The sequence below is a fragment of the Osmerus mordax genome, chromosome 3 (assembly GCF_038355195.1).
Source record: "Osmerus mordax isolate fOsmMor3 chromosome 3, fOsmMor3.pri, whole genome shotgun sequence".
NCBI classification, from domain to species: domain Eukaryota; kingdom Metazoa; phylum Chordata; class Actinopteri; order Osmeriformes; family Osmeridae; genus Osmerus; species Osmerus mordax.
The window spans coordinates 927666-942336 of NC_090052.1; the positions used below are offsets into that span (position 1 = coordinate 927666).

The 14671-nt window shown below is 47.7% G+C and overlaps 4 non-coding genes and 4 pseudogenes across 4 annotated transcripts; all 8 read left to right on the forward strand.

Annotated features, from left to right (window-relative positions):
* The first annotated feature begins 147 nt into the window (after positions 1-147).
* On the forward strand, positions 148-254 carry LOC136941364 (U6 spliceosomal RNA). The gene has a single exon (XR_010876507.1). It is a non-coding gene; the product is annotated as a U6 spliceosomal RNA (small nuclear RNA).
* A 1196-nt stretch (positions 255-1450) lies between these two features.
* LOC136941387 (U6 spliceosomal RNA) lies at positions 1451-1514 on the forward strand (annotated as a pseudogene).
* A 746-nt stretch (positions 1515-2260) lies between these two features.
* Positions 2261-2367, forward strand: LOC136941365 (U6 spliceosomal RNA). Its single transcript, XR_010876508.1, has one exon. It is a non-coding gene; the product is annotated as a U6 spliceosomal RNA (small nuclear RNA).
* A 220-nt stretch (positions 2368-2587) lies between these two features.
* Positions 2588-2702, forward strand: LOC136941391 (U6 spliceosomal RNA; annotated as a pseudogene).
* Positions 2703-3563: 861 nt separating this feature from the next.
* On the forward strand, positions 3564-3627 carry LOC136941372 (U6 spliceosomal RNA; annotated as a pseudogene).
* A 745-nt stretch (positions 3628-4372) lies between these two features.
* LOC136941366 (U6 spliceosomal RNA) lies at positions 4373-4479 on the forward strand. Its single transcript, XR_010876509.1, has one exon. It is a non-coding gene; the product is annotated as a U6 spliceosomal RNA (small nuclear RNA).
* Positions 4480-5670: 1191 nt separating this feature from the next.
* LOC136941373 (U6 spliceosomal RNA) lies at positions 5671-5734 on the forward strand (annotated as a pseudogene).
* A 747-nt stretch (positions 5735-6481) lies between these two features.
* LOC136941367 (U6 spliceosomal RNA) lies at positions 6482-6588 on the forward strand. Its single transcript, XR_010876510.1, has one exon. It is a non-coding gene; the product is annotated as a U6 spliceosomal RNA (small nuclear RNA).
* Positions 6589-14671: the final 8083 nt, after the last annotated feature.

Genomic DNA, 14671 nt, shown 5'->3' on the forward strand with positions numbered 1-14671 from the left:
TCGTTCTGTGCCAAGTCATTTCTTAGTTTCAGATAGTTATCTGGTGTCTGTTGAAAGGCTAATTTGGGAGTGTAGTTGCTGAGACTCCCCTGTGATGTTTTGACCAGGTTTTGGTCTACAGATAGGGCTTCCCCAGGGTGATAGTCTGTGCTTACTTCGGTAGCACATATACTAAAATTGGAACGATACAGAGAAGATTAGCATGGCCCCTGCGCAAGGATGACACGCAAATTCGTGAAGCGTTCCTCATTTTGGGCCCCTGTGCCTCTCTAGGACCTCAAAATATGCTTGGCCACCAACAACAATGTATTTGTCAAACATGACGACAACTTAGTTTAGATTCGATTTAGAACTGTCCGAAGTAGCAGTAATGCAAATGTGGACGCCAACTTCCGTAAAACACTGCCATGGCGGATCTGTAAATCAGACAATCGTGAGTAATTTATTCTTTAACAGTAATTGTCGTTGTCAGTGAGCTAGCGGGTTAGGGTTATACTAAAATTGGAACGATACAGAGAAGATTAGCATTGGCCCCTGGCGCAGAGCAAAGAAGGATGACGCGTAAATTCTTGAAGCGTTCCTCACAATGAAAAAGATATTATGCATTTTTCAAATGGCAATTCAACGTGTCAAAATGCAGCTTGTATTATTTTGAATACCATTTTGAACGAACGCTTATTACATTGCATTTCATATTGGCAAGCTTTTTTTGAGTCTTTGTTCAAATGGAAATGCTTTTTTCAAGTGCCGATTCAATGTGCAAAGTGGCAATGCAATCCGCAATTTAAATGGGAATGCATTTGTCAAATGGCAATTCAATGTGGCAGCGAAACAGCGTACCTTGTCTACTGCATTATCATTTACTTGTAACTACGGGTGGGAATCTTTTGGTACCTCGCGATTCGATTCAAAATCGATTCACGATTTGTTCGATTGGTGATTTTTTTCCATTCATGATCTTTTCGATTCGTGATTTTTTCCATTCATGATCCTTTCCATTTCATGATCCTTTCGATTCATGTTCTTTTCGATTCATGATTTTTTGATTTTTTCCATTCAGGTGTTTTTTCTTCGATTTTTAATCAAATTTCTATTCAATATATGCTTACATTTGATTCCAGTTTGCTCTTCAGTGTTACTTGTTTCTATTTGACTGTGATGGGCATTTAAGTGTTGAAGAAAAAAATCCCAATGCATCAAAACCTTGACATTTATTGTCTTTCTTGCAGTTTAGTAAACTCATTGTTATAAAAAATAAAATAAAATAAAAAACGAAACGATTTTTTACGTTTGTGAATCGATATGAATCGCTAGGAGACCCCCACCCCTACTTGTCACCACGTTCTTTTTGCATCAAAATTAAAATGCAATCTGTCAATAACTCGTCAGGCGGGTCTTCAGTGAGGACGTCACTTCCTCGTTCAGTGACTTGGATGACATTGAACCGTCTGTGCTTGCTTCAGCAGCACACTTACTAAACTTGGAACATACAGAGAAGATTAGCATGGCCCCTGGCGGGGATATCTGTTCATGGGGCCATACATCCCTGGCAGCTCACGGTGGACATCTAGTGGTGTTCTCATGTAGGTAGCTCCCTCTTTACGCTGTGGAGTGGAGGAGCTGTGGGAGGGGAAGTGGCTAGAATGCTGAAGAACAAGCTCAGCTTTCAGCGAGGAGTGGAGGAAGGGGGGAGGAACAAAGGCCAGCCTGCTCTCTCTATGTTGTGGAGGGGAGGAGCTGCTCTCTCTATGTTGTGGAGGGGAGGAGCTGCTCTCTATGTTGTGGAGGGGAGGAGCTGCTCTCTCTATGTTGTGGAGGGGAGGAGCTGCTCTCTCTATGTTGTGGAGGGGAGGAGCTGCTCTCTCTATGTTGAGGAGCTGGGGGAGGAGAACTGTTACGTAAGAATACACATACTCAATCCTTTTGTTCCGGAGCACCAATCGTGGTTAGAGAACGCTGTTGAGACCCAGGACAACCAATCCTGTTCTGAGTGAAGACTAAACCAGCGCCATACTTGTCCCCTTGGCCAACTGGTCTATGTTGACGGTAGTGAACTCATAATATTTGACAGTCTTCAACTGCAGTCAATAAAAGAAACAGTTGAAGATTGTCGTCGTTCTGTGCCAAGTCATTTCTTAGTTTCAGATAGTTATCTGGTGTCTGTTGAAAGGCTAATTTGGGAGTGTAGTTGCTGAGACTCCCCTGTGATGTTTTGACCAGGTTTTGGTCTACAGATAGGGCTTCCCCAGGGTGATAGTCTGTGCTTACTTCGGTAGCACATATACTAAAATTGGAACGATACAGAGAAGATTAGCATGGCCCCTGCGCAAGGATGACACGCAAATTCGTGAAGCGTTCCTCATTTTGGGCCCCTGTGCCTCTCTAGGACCTCAAAATATGCTTGGCTACCAACAACAATGTATTTGTCAAACTTGACGACAACTTAGTTTAGATTCGATTTAGAACTGTCCGAAGTAGCAGTAATGCAAATGTGGACACCAACTTCCGTAAAACACTGCCATGGCGGATCTGTAAATCAGACAATCGTGAGTAATTTATTCTTTAACAGTAATTGTCGTTGTCAGTGAGCTAGCGGGTTAGGGTTATACTAAAATTGGAACGATACAGAGAAGATTAGCATTGGCCCCTGGCGCAGAGCAAAGAAGGATGACGCGTAAATTCTTGAAGCGTTCCTCATAATGAAAAAGATATTATGCATTTTTCAAATGGCAATTCAACGTGTCAAAATGCAGCTTGTATTATTTTGAATACCATTTTGAACGAACGCTTATTACATTGCATTTCATATTGGCAAGCTTTTTTTGAGTCTTTGTTCAAATGGAAATGCTTTTTTCAAGTGCCGATTCAATGTGCAAAGTGGCAATGCAATCCGCAATTTAAATGGGAATGCATTTGTCAAATGGCAATTCAATGTGGCAGCGAAACAGCGTACCTTGTCTACTGCATTATCATTTACTTGTAACTACGGGTGGGAATCTTTTGGTACCTCGCGATTCGATTCAAAATCGATTCACGATTTGTTCGATTGGTGATTTTTTTCCATTCATGATCTTTTCGATTCGTGATTTTTTCCATTCATGATCCTTTCCATTTCATGATCCTTTCGATTCATGTTCTTTTCGATTCATGATTTTTTGATTTTTTCCATTCAGGTGTTTTTTCTTCGATTTTTAATCAAATTTCTATTCAATATATGCTTACATTTGATTCCAGTTTGCTCTTCAGTGTTACTTGTTTCTATTTGACTGTGATGGGCATTTAAGTGTTGAAGAAAAAAATCCCAATGCATCAAAACCTTGACATTTATTGTCTTTCTTGCAGTTTAGTAAACTCATTGTTATAAAAAATAAAATAAAATAAAAAACGAAACGATTTTTTACGTTTGTGAATCGATATGAATCGCTAGGAGACCCCCACCCCTACTTGTCACCACGTTCTTTTTGCATCAAAATTAAAATGCAATCTGTCAATGACTCGTCAGGCGGGTCTTGAGTTAGGACGTCACTTCCTCGTTCAGTGACTTGGATGACATTGAACCGTCTGTGCTTGCTTCAGCAGCACACATACTAAACTTGGAACATACAGAGAAGATTAGCATGGCCCCTGGCGGGGATATCTGTTCATGGGGCCATACATCCCTGGCAGCTCACGGTGGACATCTAGTGGTGTTCTCATGTAGGTAGCTCCCTCTTTACGCTGTGGAGTGGAGGAGCTGTGGGAGGGGAAGTGGCTAGAATGCTGAAGAACAAGCTCAGCTTTCAGCGGGGGAGTGGAGGAAGGGGGGAGGAACAAAGGCCAGCCTGCTCTCTCTATGTTGTGGAGGGGAGGAGCTGCTCTCTATGTTGTGGAGGGGAGGAGCTGCTCTCTATGTTGTGGAGGGGAGGAGCTGCTCTCTCTATGTTGTGGAGGGGAGGAGCTGCTCTCTCTATGTTGTGGAGGGGAGGAGCTGCTCTCTCTATGTTGAGGAGCTGGGGGAGGAGAACTGTTACGTAAGAATACACGTACTCAATCCTTTTGTTCCGGAGCACCAATCGTGGTTAGAGAACGCTGTTGAGACCCAGGACAACCAATCCTGTTCTGAGAGAAGACTAAACCAGCGCCATACTTGTCCCCTTGGCCAACTGGTCTATGTTGACGGTAGTGAACTCATAATATTTGACAGTCTTCAACTGCAGTCAATAAAAGAAACAGTTGAAGATTGTCGTCGTTCTGTGCCAAGTCATTTCTTAGTTTCAGATAGTTATCTGGTGTCTGTTGAAAGGCTAATTTGGGAGTGTAGTTGCTGAGACTCCCCTGTGATGTTTTGACCAGGTTTTGGTCTACAGATAGGGCTTCCCCAGGGTGATAGTCTGTGCTTACTTCGGTAGCACATATACTAAAATTGGAACGATACAGAGAAGATTAGCATGGCCCCTGCGCAAGGATGACACGCAAATTCGTGAAGCGTTCCTCATTTTGGGCCCCTGTGCCTCTCTAGGACCTCAAAATATGCTTGGCCACCAACAACAATGTATTTGTCAAACATGACGACAACTTAGTTTAGATTCGATTTAGAACTGTCCGAAGTAGCAGTAATGCAAATGTGGACGCCAACTTCCGTAAAACACTGCCATGGCGGATCTGTAAATCAGACAATCGTGAGTAATTTATTCTTTAACAGTAATTGTCGTTGTCAGTGAGCTAGCGGGTTAGGGTTATACTAAAATTGGAACGATACAGAGAAGATTAGCATTGGCCCCTGGCGCAGAGCAAAGAAGGATGACGCGTAAATTCTTGAAGCGTTCCTCACAATGAAAAAGATATTATGCATTTTTCAAATGGCAATTCAACGTGTCAAAATGCAGCTTGTATTATTTTGAATACCATTTTGAACGAACGCTTATTACATTGCATTTCATATTGGCAAGCTTTTTTTGAGTCTTTGTTCAAATGGAAATGCTTTTTTCAAGTGCCGATTCAATGTGCAAAGTGGCAATGCAATCCGCAATTTAAATGGGAATGCATTTGTCAAATGGCAATTCAATGTGGCAGCGAAACAGCGTACCTTGTCTACTGCATTATCATTTACTTGTAACTACGGGTGGGAATCTTTTGGTACCTCGCGATTCGATTCAAAATCGATTCACGATTTGTTCGATTGGTGATTTTTTTCCATTCATGATCTTTTCGATTCGTGATTTTTTCCATTCATGATCCTTTCCATTTCATGATCCTTTCGATTCATGTTCTTTTCGATTCATGATTTTTTGATTTTTTCCATTCAGGTGTTTTTTCTTCGATTTTTAATCAAATTTCTATTCAATATATGCTTACATTTGATTCCAGTTTGCTCTTCAGTGTTACTTGTTTCTATTTGACTGTGATGGGCATTTAAGTGTTGAAGAAAAAAATCCCAATGCATCAAAACCTTGACATTTATTGTCTTTCTTGCAGTTTAGTAAACTCATTGTTATAAAAAATAAAATAAAAAACGAAACGATTTTTTACGTTTGTGAATCGATATGAATCGCTAGGAGACCCCCACCCCTACTTGTCACCACGTTCTTTTTGCATCAAAATTAAAATGCAATCTGTCAATGACTCGTCAGGCGGGTCTTCAGTTAGGACGTCACTTCCTCGTTCAGTGACTTGGATGACATTGAACCGTCTGTGCTTGCTTCAGCAGCACACATACTAAACTTGGAACATACAGAGAAGATTAGCATGGCCCCTGGCGGGGATATCTGTTCATGGGGCCATACATCCCTGGCAGCTCACGGTGGACATCTAGTGGTGTTCTCATGTAGGTAGCTCCCTCTTTACGCTGTGGAGTGGAGGAGCTGTGGGAGGGGAAGTGGCTAGAATGCTGAAGAACAAGCTCAGCTTTCAGCGGGGGAGTGGAGGAAGGGGGGAGGAACAAAGGCCAGCCTGCTCTCTCTATGTTGTGGAGGGGAGGAGCTGCTCTCTATGTTGTGGAGGGGAGGAGCTGCTCTCTCTATGTTGTGGAGGGGAGGAGCTGCTCTCTCTATGTTGTGGAGGGGAGGAGCTGCTCTCTCTATGTTGTGGAGGGGAGGAGCTGCTCTCTCTATGTTGAGGAGCTGGGGGAGGAGAACTGTTACGTAAGAATACACGTACTCAATCCTTTTGTTCCGGAGCACCAATCGTGGTTAGAGAACGCTGTTGAGACCCAGGACAACCAATCCTGTTCTGAGAGAAGACTAAACCAGCGCCATACTTGTCCCCTTGGCCAACTGGTCTATGTTGACGGTAGTGAACTCATAATATTTGACAGTCTTCAACTGCAGTCAATAAAAGAAACAGTTGAAGATTGTCGTCGTTCTGTGCCAAGTCATTTCTTAGTTTCAGATAGTTATCTGGTGTCTGTTGAAAGGCTAATTTGGGAGTGTAGTTGCTGAGATTCCCCTGTGATGTTTTGACCAGGTTTTGGTCTACAGATAGGGCTTCCCCAGGGTGATAGTCTGTGCTTACTTCGGTAGCACATATACTAAAATTGGAACGATACAGAGAAGATTAGCATGGCCCCTGCGCAAGGATGACACGCAAATTCGTGAAGCGTTCCTCATTTTGGGCCCCTGTGCCTCTCTAGGACCTCAAAATATGCTTGGCCACCAACAACAATGTATTTGTCAAACATGACGACAACTTAGTTTAGATTCGATTTAGAACTGTCCGAAGTAGCAGTAATGCAAATGTGGACGCCAACTTCCGTAAAACACTGCCATGGCGGATCTGTAAATCAGACAATCGTGAGTAATTTATTCTTTAACAGTAATTGTCGTTGTCAGTGAGCTAGCGGGTTAGGGTTATACTAAAATTGGAACGATACAGAGAAGATTAGCATTGGCCCCCTCCAAAGTCTGTTAGGGAACGTTGTTCTCCGTTTCGTTTGTTTCATTTGTTTCATTTAGTCACATGGTCAGCCTCGTCCAATCCCTCGTCTACTGCAAATGCCACCAATGGGCATGCCAGCTTGTTTCGTTTGTTTCATTTGAGTTTCCAATCACAGACCGCCGTTAGGAATATTCATTTCATAGCTGGCAGCCATTGTTGTAGGAGACAGTGATCATCTTTAACTTACAATCGTAAGTGATTTTGTCTATAAATTGTCCTTGTCAATAAGATTCTGTACTTGTATTTGTCAGACATAACAACGATTTAGCTGTAGTGTTAATTTGGGCTCGTCACGATTTGTTGTTTAGCGAGTTTAACGCCGTGTCTGTGAAGACTTCAGCACGTGTAGCTGTCACAATGATAGCATATGCTGTTCGCCTTAGTCAGTCTCTTAAAAAGTATTTACTTGACAATGGTAATGGTATTAGTATGCTAGATGTCTAAATAAAAAAAAAGAGGTAGCACAAATACTTTACCCAGACTCGGGAGTCAAACTCACGATCTTGTGATTTCAATGGGCATTGGATGATGGTCCAGCATTATAGTGACAGTGTGTAAAGTGGCTAACTAGTGAGAAGTGCATCAATGTCCATTCAGAAGCCTGATGGCCCTGAATACACAATTATGTTCATGTTTTCCTAGTGTGTAACCATACTTTTGCATACTTATCCATTATGTGTAGATGGAAAGCAACCCCAAGTTTGTGAAGACCCTGAAGGGGGGTCTGGTGCTCAGGGCCACACCTGCGGCCCTGGGTGCCCCCAAACCCCCGCCAGGAGCCAGGGCCAAAGCGGCACAGGAGGTGGAGGCTGAGGCACGGGCCCACGTCGTCTCCCAGGGCGGTGACCCCAGTACGGACCTGCTGGTGCTGAGCCAGCACCGGCTCCAGTTTGGGAAGTACTGGGGTCAGACGTTCAAGTGGCTACTGGAGAACGACGTGGGCTACACCCTCCCGCTCGTATACTCCCATCAGAAGGAGCGGGAGAGGAGCAGCTCACAGTCGGCGCTCATGGCCAACAAGGACGCCCTCACTCGCTACGCGCACGCCTTTCCTGAGTTTTTGGAGGCACTCAGGTATGTGGAAGGAGTACAGTATGTTATGGAACTGCATGAGACCAGACAATGGACATGTTAGAACCCAATGCTGTATAAACCCTTACATGTGAATTTCATGAAATGACATGCCATCCGCAACACAAACCTTGTCTTCCACAGGTTCCACCAGGCGTGTGACGTAGCGAGAGTCCGGGCCTCCCAGCCCGGACATGAGGGCGAGGCCCTTGTTGGCTTCGGCGAGCACAAGGGTGAGCGGCTCCAGGACCTGTATGACGCCTGGTATCTCATGGCCACTGAGTACCTGGCATGCTCTTGGTGTACGAAGAAGGTTGTGGCATGGTCGCAGGGCATCGTGAGGCAGCTGGATGCAGCCCACCGCTGCTTGTTTCCAGCTGTCCTCACGTACAAGTAAGCGGAGACCTCCAGCAACCAGTTTTTCAATACTTGATATTGTATTAGGTATTAAGCATTTCTATTGTCTCCCCCTCACTGTCCCTTTTCAGGTTGTCCTGTGACCTGCGGGTAGTTACCATGCTGAGGGAGCGCGCTTTGGGGAACAGCGCCACTCAGCTCTACACTAAGCTGTGCGAGAGCCACAGCGAAGCCTGGATGCGGCGCGAGATGCAGTACCTCGGCGAGTGCGAGCACTTCCTGGCCTTGGGCACCGGCAGTTTCCACCACCACCACCCATGCCGCCGGTGCCCACACCCGTCTGGCTGCTGACCGTCTACAGCATGGACGTGCTGTCGCGGCTGGACGAGGTGAAGGCCAGGGTCACCTCAGTGTTTGGGTCCATCTTAAAGATGGACTCAACCAAGAAGGTAACGTGTGTTCACTAGCTTCATCTTGCTGTAATACCCATCTGTCAGATTTTCACACGTTGTTTGCATGCATGTCACTTAATCTGTCTCTCTCTCTCTCTGTCTCTCCCTGTCTCTCCCCTCTCTCCTGCCCTCTCCTTGTGTCCAGGTGACCAAGAAGCTCGCTGGTACCGCTGCCAACACGGCCGCCTGGGTTACCAACGTTGGGAATGAGCACGGGCAGGTCCTCGTGAGCGTGCTCACCAGCGTTGAGAGCGTGGACCTGCTGCTCCCCATGGCGGCCGGGCTACAGGAGCGGTACCGACTCGCCGGGGTGCCTCCACCCCAGCTGATCTATGTGGACCGGGACTGTTGCTCCAGCTTCGGCGGATCCAAGACAGCTGCCTTGTTCGCCAACTGGGACCGGCTGGTGGTTCGGCTGGACATCTGGCACCTGATGCGGCGGTTCGCAGCAGGTGTCACCACTGAGAGCCACCAGCTCTACGGTCCCTTCATGAGGCAGCTGTCTTCCTGCATCTTTGAATGGGATGCAGCAGACGTCCGTCGATTGCTGGAGGGTAAGCGGTCCCAGCTAGAGGTGGAGCAGGGGATGGTCGGCCTGACCGACGGGGAGGTCTTCAGCCGGGTCTCGAAGAAGGAGATGGGCCGCCACTGCCGTCGCCGCACGCGTGGAGCGGCGGAGACGGAACTGCGGCTCATCGACCTGCTGGAGGCCTTCGGTGGTGAGAAAGGACTCGCCACCCTGGGCATCCCCCTCCTGGACAGCAGCCGCATCCAGGCGATCTGGCAAGAGCAGAGGCGTCACCTCCACTGCATTCAGGATCCACCCGGTGTGGATCTGTACACGAAGACCGGCAGGCTGACCAAGGGCAGCGTCAGTCTGCCGGTTTATCGCTGCGCGCGCGGTTCAACATCGCTGGAGTCGTTCCACCTCCATATAAACCGGTTCATCCCAGGTAATTGATTGACGTACACCATCTTTTTTTTCTGTGTGTATAATCGGTTTCAGATAGGTGTCTCGTTCTCTGTGTGATCGCACGCCTTTTTGTCTTCCTCCTTCAGGAACATCAGCGAACGCTGTACATTTTCAGGCGTTCCTGCTGGATGGACTGGTGAGGTGGAACGAAAACCGCGCCGCAGCGGCAGTGGAGGGACGGGAGCAGCCTCTGCTCTCCTACAGTGGCCACCTGCAGCACTCCCTTAACCAGCTCAGCCAACGGGTGCTTGGTGTGAGTCTGGTTAAGGATCACACCGCCCCAAGGGAGTACACAGGTGCGTAATTTGAATATACTTCTCGTCAGTGTAAACGTATCCAAGTTATCATCCAAATTCCCCCCCCATCCTAACCACTGCCCCTCTCTTTATTTCATTACAGGTGAACTCCTGGGGGTGGAGTACCTGTACTCCCAGACAGGCAGAGTGCTGCAGGACGCCAGCGTGGACCCTGACGTTCCGGACGAGGAAGCCGCCATCCAGGAGCTCGATGTGGAGGACGAGGGCTTTGAAGAGGCATGCGACGATGAGGAGGATGACCCTACCATCCATGTCGACCTGCCTCTTCCCGACGCCTCGTCCTCCAGCTCAGCGGCGGCAACTCGGTCAGGCGTTCACGCTGGCGCACCCAGGTCTGGGCCATCCGTTCCGGGCGCCCCCCCTGACAATGACAGCGAGAACCCTCCTGAGGCCCCGGAGTTAGAGGTGCGTACTTGCGTGCGTACGTACATGTGGTTGTTTGTGTGTTGGCCTTTTTATTCACTTTTCCATTTTTGTTGTGTCTTTCCTCTTACAGGAGACCCAAGGCCCTGATGGTCAGCCTGGATATCAGCATGTCTACAGGCTGGCCACGGCCTTGGTGGAGGTGCGTCACCTTCCGGGGCTGAGTGAGAGCAGGGTAGACCGGCTGGTAGAGCTATGGCAGGCTCTACCAGAGCCAGACAAACGGCATCTGGTCTACCCTGCGCAACGCCAGGAGAGGTTGGTCAGGGGGAGGTTGGTCAGGGGGAGGTTGGTCAGGGGGAGGTTGGTCAGGGGGAGGTTGGTCAGGGGGAGGTTGGTCAGGGGGAGGTTCAAGGCAATCAAGACTCCCGGTGTTGCCGGCAGGGAGTCACTCAAGCGGTATGTTTTATTTTCATTCATTTCATAACACAGAAAAGGCATCTACGGCTCATATTAAATATAGATGGAGTTTATAACAGTGATTTTTTGTTGTAGTTGCCTGCTCGGAACCGCCTCGGGCCCTGCAAGTTGGCCAAGCACGAGTCGCCTCGTGGAGGCCATTTGCAGCCAGCTCTGCCATCTCCATCCCAGTGCCACGCAGTCCGCCGGGGTCAAAAGGACCAGGTGGTCCCTCATTATGGCGGACTACGTGGCCATTAGAGAGGCAGTGCTGGACAGCCCGAGGATGATGGCCCAGACCAACCTACAGCTGTTTCAGCTAAATCAAAGGACGTTGTCCCAATGGTGAGATATCTGGAAATGTAACAGTATTAGGGAGGGCAGTCTCTATAAACATGACTGTGTGTGTGTGTAATACATGAATGACAGAATGTTGTCTGTGTGTTACAGGTACTGCATGCGTCAGAGGGAGAGGGCCATCCTCCTACAGGACTTGGTCCCCCCTGCTCCTGGACCAAGCCTTGCTGCCCAGCCTCTCCCTGCTGCCAGGCCCCTCCACTATCAGCAGGAGGGACACCGGCAGCCCTTTGCCTTCCTGACGCCGCAGGACCTCGCACGCCAGGCTACCCAGCAGGGACGGCCCGCCCCAGTGCCCATTCCGTCAGCCCAGCCCCCAGCCTCGACCGCTCTCTCCCAGGACAATGTCGGTGAACCCCCCCACCCTCTTCCTCCTCCTCCAGAGACAGTCTCCCGTACCACTGCCTGGAGGAAACGAAAGAGGGAGGAGGCGGCGGCGGCGGCGGCAGGTGGCACCGACCAGCCCCGGAAGGCCACGAGACAATTTCTGTTTAGCAAGTGTGGGCTGCCGAAGAGGAAGGACACAGGACACAGCCACTTCGGCGGCTCCTACTTTTGCTCTGTGTCCTCCGGCGGGAAGAGCGTTGAGGTGTGGCTGGCGGAACAGAGAGACGCTAGTGAGGGGGCGAAGTGATGGTGACACTGAGCCTCGTGTTGGCTGGCGGAACAGAGAGACGCTAGTGAGGGGGCGAAGTGATGGTGACACTGAGCCTCGTGTTGGGTAGCTTGGACGTTTCATTTTGTAAATAGTTCAAGTTCTTGTTCTGCGTTCCTCCTCTAGAAGAACCGAGACCTTGGCGAGGTTTAGAGGCTTATGTGTGTCCAGGACCCTCAGAGCTAGGCTGCCTGTAGTCTCACAGCTAGGCTGCCTGTAGTCTCACAGCTAGGTTGCCTGTAGTCTCAGGACTACTGGCAGGGACTCCCATGGCAAGCAGGTCTGAGGTGAGACACCAGACTAACATCTGTAGTCTTAGGACTACTGGCAGGGACTCCCATGGCAAGCAGGTCTGAGGTGAGACACCAGACTAACATCTGTAGTCTTAGGACTACTGGCAGGGACTCCCATGGCAAGCAGGTCTGAGGTGAGACACCAGACTAACATCTGTAGTCTTAGGACTACTGGCAGGGACTCCCATGGCAAGCAGGTCTGAGGTGAGACACCAGACTAACATCTGTAGTCTTAGGACTACTGGCAGGGACTCCCATGGCAAGCAGGTCTGAGGTGAGACACCAGACTAACATCTGTAGTCTTAGGACTACTGGCAGGGACTCCCATGGCAAGCAGGTCTGAGGTGAGACACCAGACTAACATCTGTAGTCTTAGGACTACTGGCAGGGACTCCCATGGCAAGCAGGTCTGAGGTGAGACACCAGACTAACATCGGTTCAATTCACTCTATAAACCCAGGACAAGGACTGAATGAATAGACTGTTCAGTGAACTGTTTGAATCACAATGTTCAGTAGAATATCTTTATTGCAGAAATGGAGAGGCACTAAATACACTGTTGAGTAAATGGTATGAATTATGTGGAATACAATACTTCTTTACTACAGAGAAGTCATAACTATGCTGTTCAGTGACTGTGAATTGGATGAGTCACAATGTGCAGTAGAAATGGTATGAATTATGATGTGTAATACAATATATCTTTATTACAGAGAAGGAGAAGGCATAACTATCCTGTTCAGTGACTGTGAACTGTATGAATCACAATGTACAGTAAATGATCTTTATTGCAGAAATGGAAAAGCACTGTTCAGTAAATGGTATGAATTATGTGGAATACAATATATCTTTATTACAGAGAAGGCATAAATATGAAATGAATCACAATGTACAGTACCAACTGCTTTATGGATGTTTTTACTTTTAAAAACATCATTGTGATGTTTTCACCTGAATAAAAAGTAGTTAGTAACAACAATCTTTGTCATACACTATATTTAATCTTTATTATATGCATGTTGTCTCAAAGTGTGCCAGACTGTACTTCCTCCATGCAGTACCAATGTCTGCCAGGAGGAGGTACCAAAACCCCCTTTCTGTCTGTGAGCACATGGCTACTTGTTTACATTCTTTTCATTTTTCAGCCCCCATTCCCTCCCACCTTCATTTAGTCACATGGTCAGCCTCGTCCAATCCCTCGTCTACTGCAAATGCCACCAATGGGCATGCCAGTTTGTTTCGTTTGTTTCATTTGAGTTTCCAATCACAGACCGCCGTTAGGAATATTCATTTCATAGCTGGCAGCCATTGTTGTAGGAGACAGTGATCAACTTTAACTTACAATCGTAAGTGATTTTGTCTATAAATTGTCCTTGTCAATAAGATTCTGTACTTGTATTTGTCAGACATAACAACGATTTAGCTGTAGTGTTAATTTGGGCTCGTCACGATTCGTTGTTTAGCGAGTTTAACGCCGTGTCTGAAGACTTCCGCACGTGTAGCTGTCACAATGATAGCATATGCTGTTCGCCTTAGTCAGTCTCTTAAAAATTATTTACTTGACAATGGTAATGGTATTAGTATGCTAGATGTCTAAATAAAAAAAAAAAGAGGTAGCACAAATACTTTACCCAGACTCAGGAGTCGAACTCACGATCTTGTGATTTCAATGGGCATTGCAGCAGCTACCCCTCCTGCAAGCCCTCCTGCCCGCAGGGCCCCCTGATGACAGTGCTGAGGTAAATGATTGGCTATGTTTTATATGAGCTGATTAACTATATAATTCTGTTATCAATTAATATAAAAAACGTGTGTGCTCTCTCTGTTGTTCTTACACAGTTGTGTCCCACCGGCTGGCGGGCCACTCTCAGTACTGCACAGCAGCAGTTGATCGGCCGGGTGCTCTTCACATGGAAGAACAACAAAGCGGAGGTTCGTCCAGATCTCCAGCTCTGGTACGAGCCTCCGCAGCCCCGGCCGATCTACAACCAGCCACCCGCATCGCCAGACGCCTTCTTCGCTTGTCGGCTGTTCCTCTGGATGCCCGTTCGCTTATGGGCATTCAAGCTGACATGCCCCCAGCCCGCCTGCAACGGCAAAATGCACAAGGCTGGGGTGTACACCAAGACCATCCGGAAGGTCTTAGACATCGATGCCTGGTATCTCATGGCCACTGAGTACCTGGCATGCTCTCGGTGTACGAAGAAGGTTGTGGCATGGTCGCAGGGCATCGTGAGGCAGCTGGATGCAGCCCACCGCTGCTTGTTTCCAGCTGTCCTCACGTACAAGTAAGCGGAGACCTCCAGCAACCAGTTTTTCAATACTTGATATTGTATTAGGTATTAAGCATTTCTATTGTCTCCCCCTCACTGTCCCTTTTCAGGTTGTCCTGTGACCTGCGGGTAGTTACCATGCTGAGGGAGCGCGCTTTGGGGAACAGCGCCACTCAGCTCTACACTAAG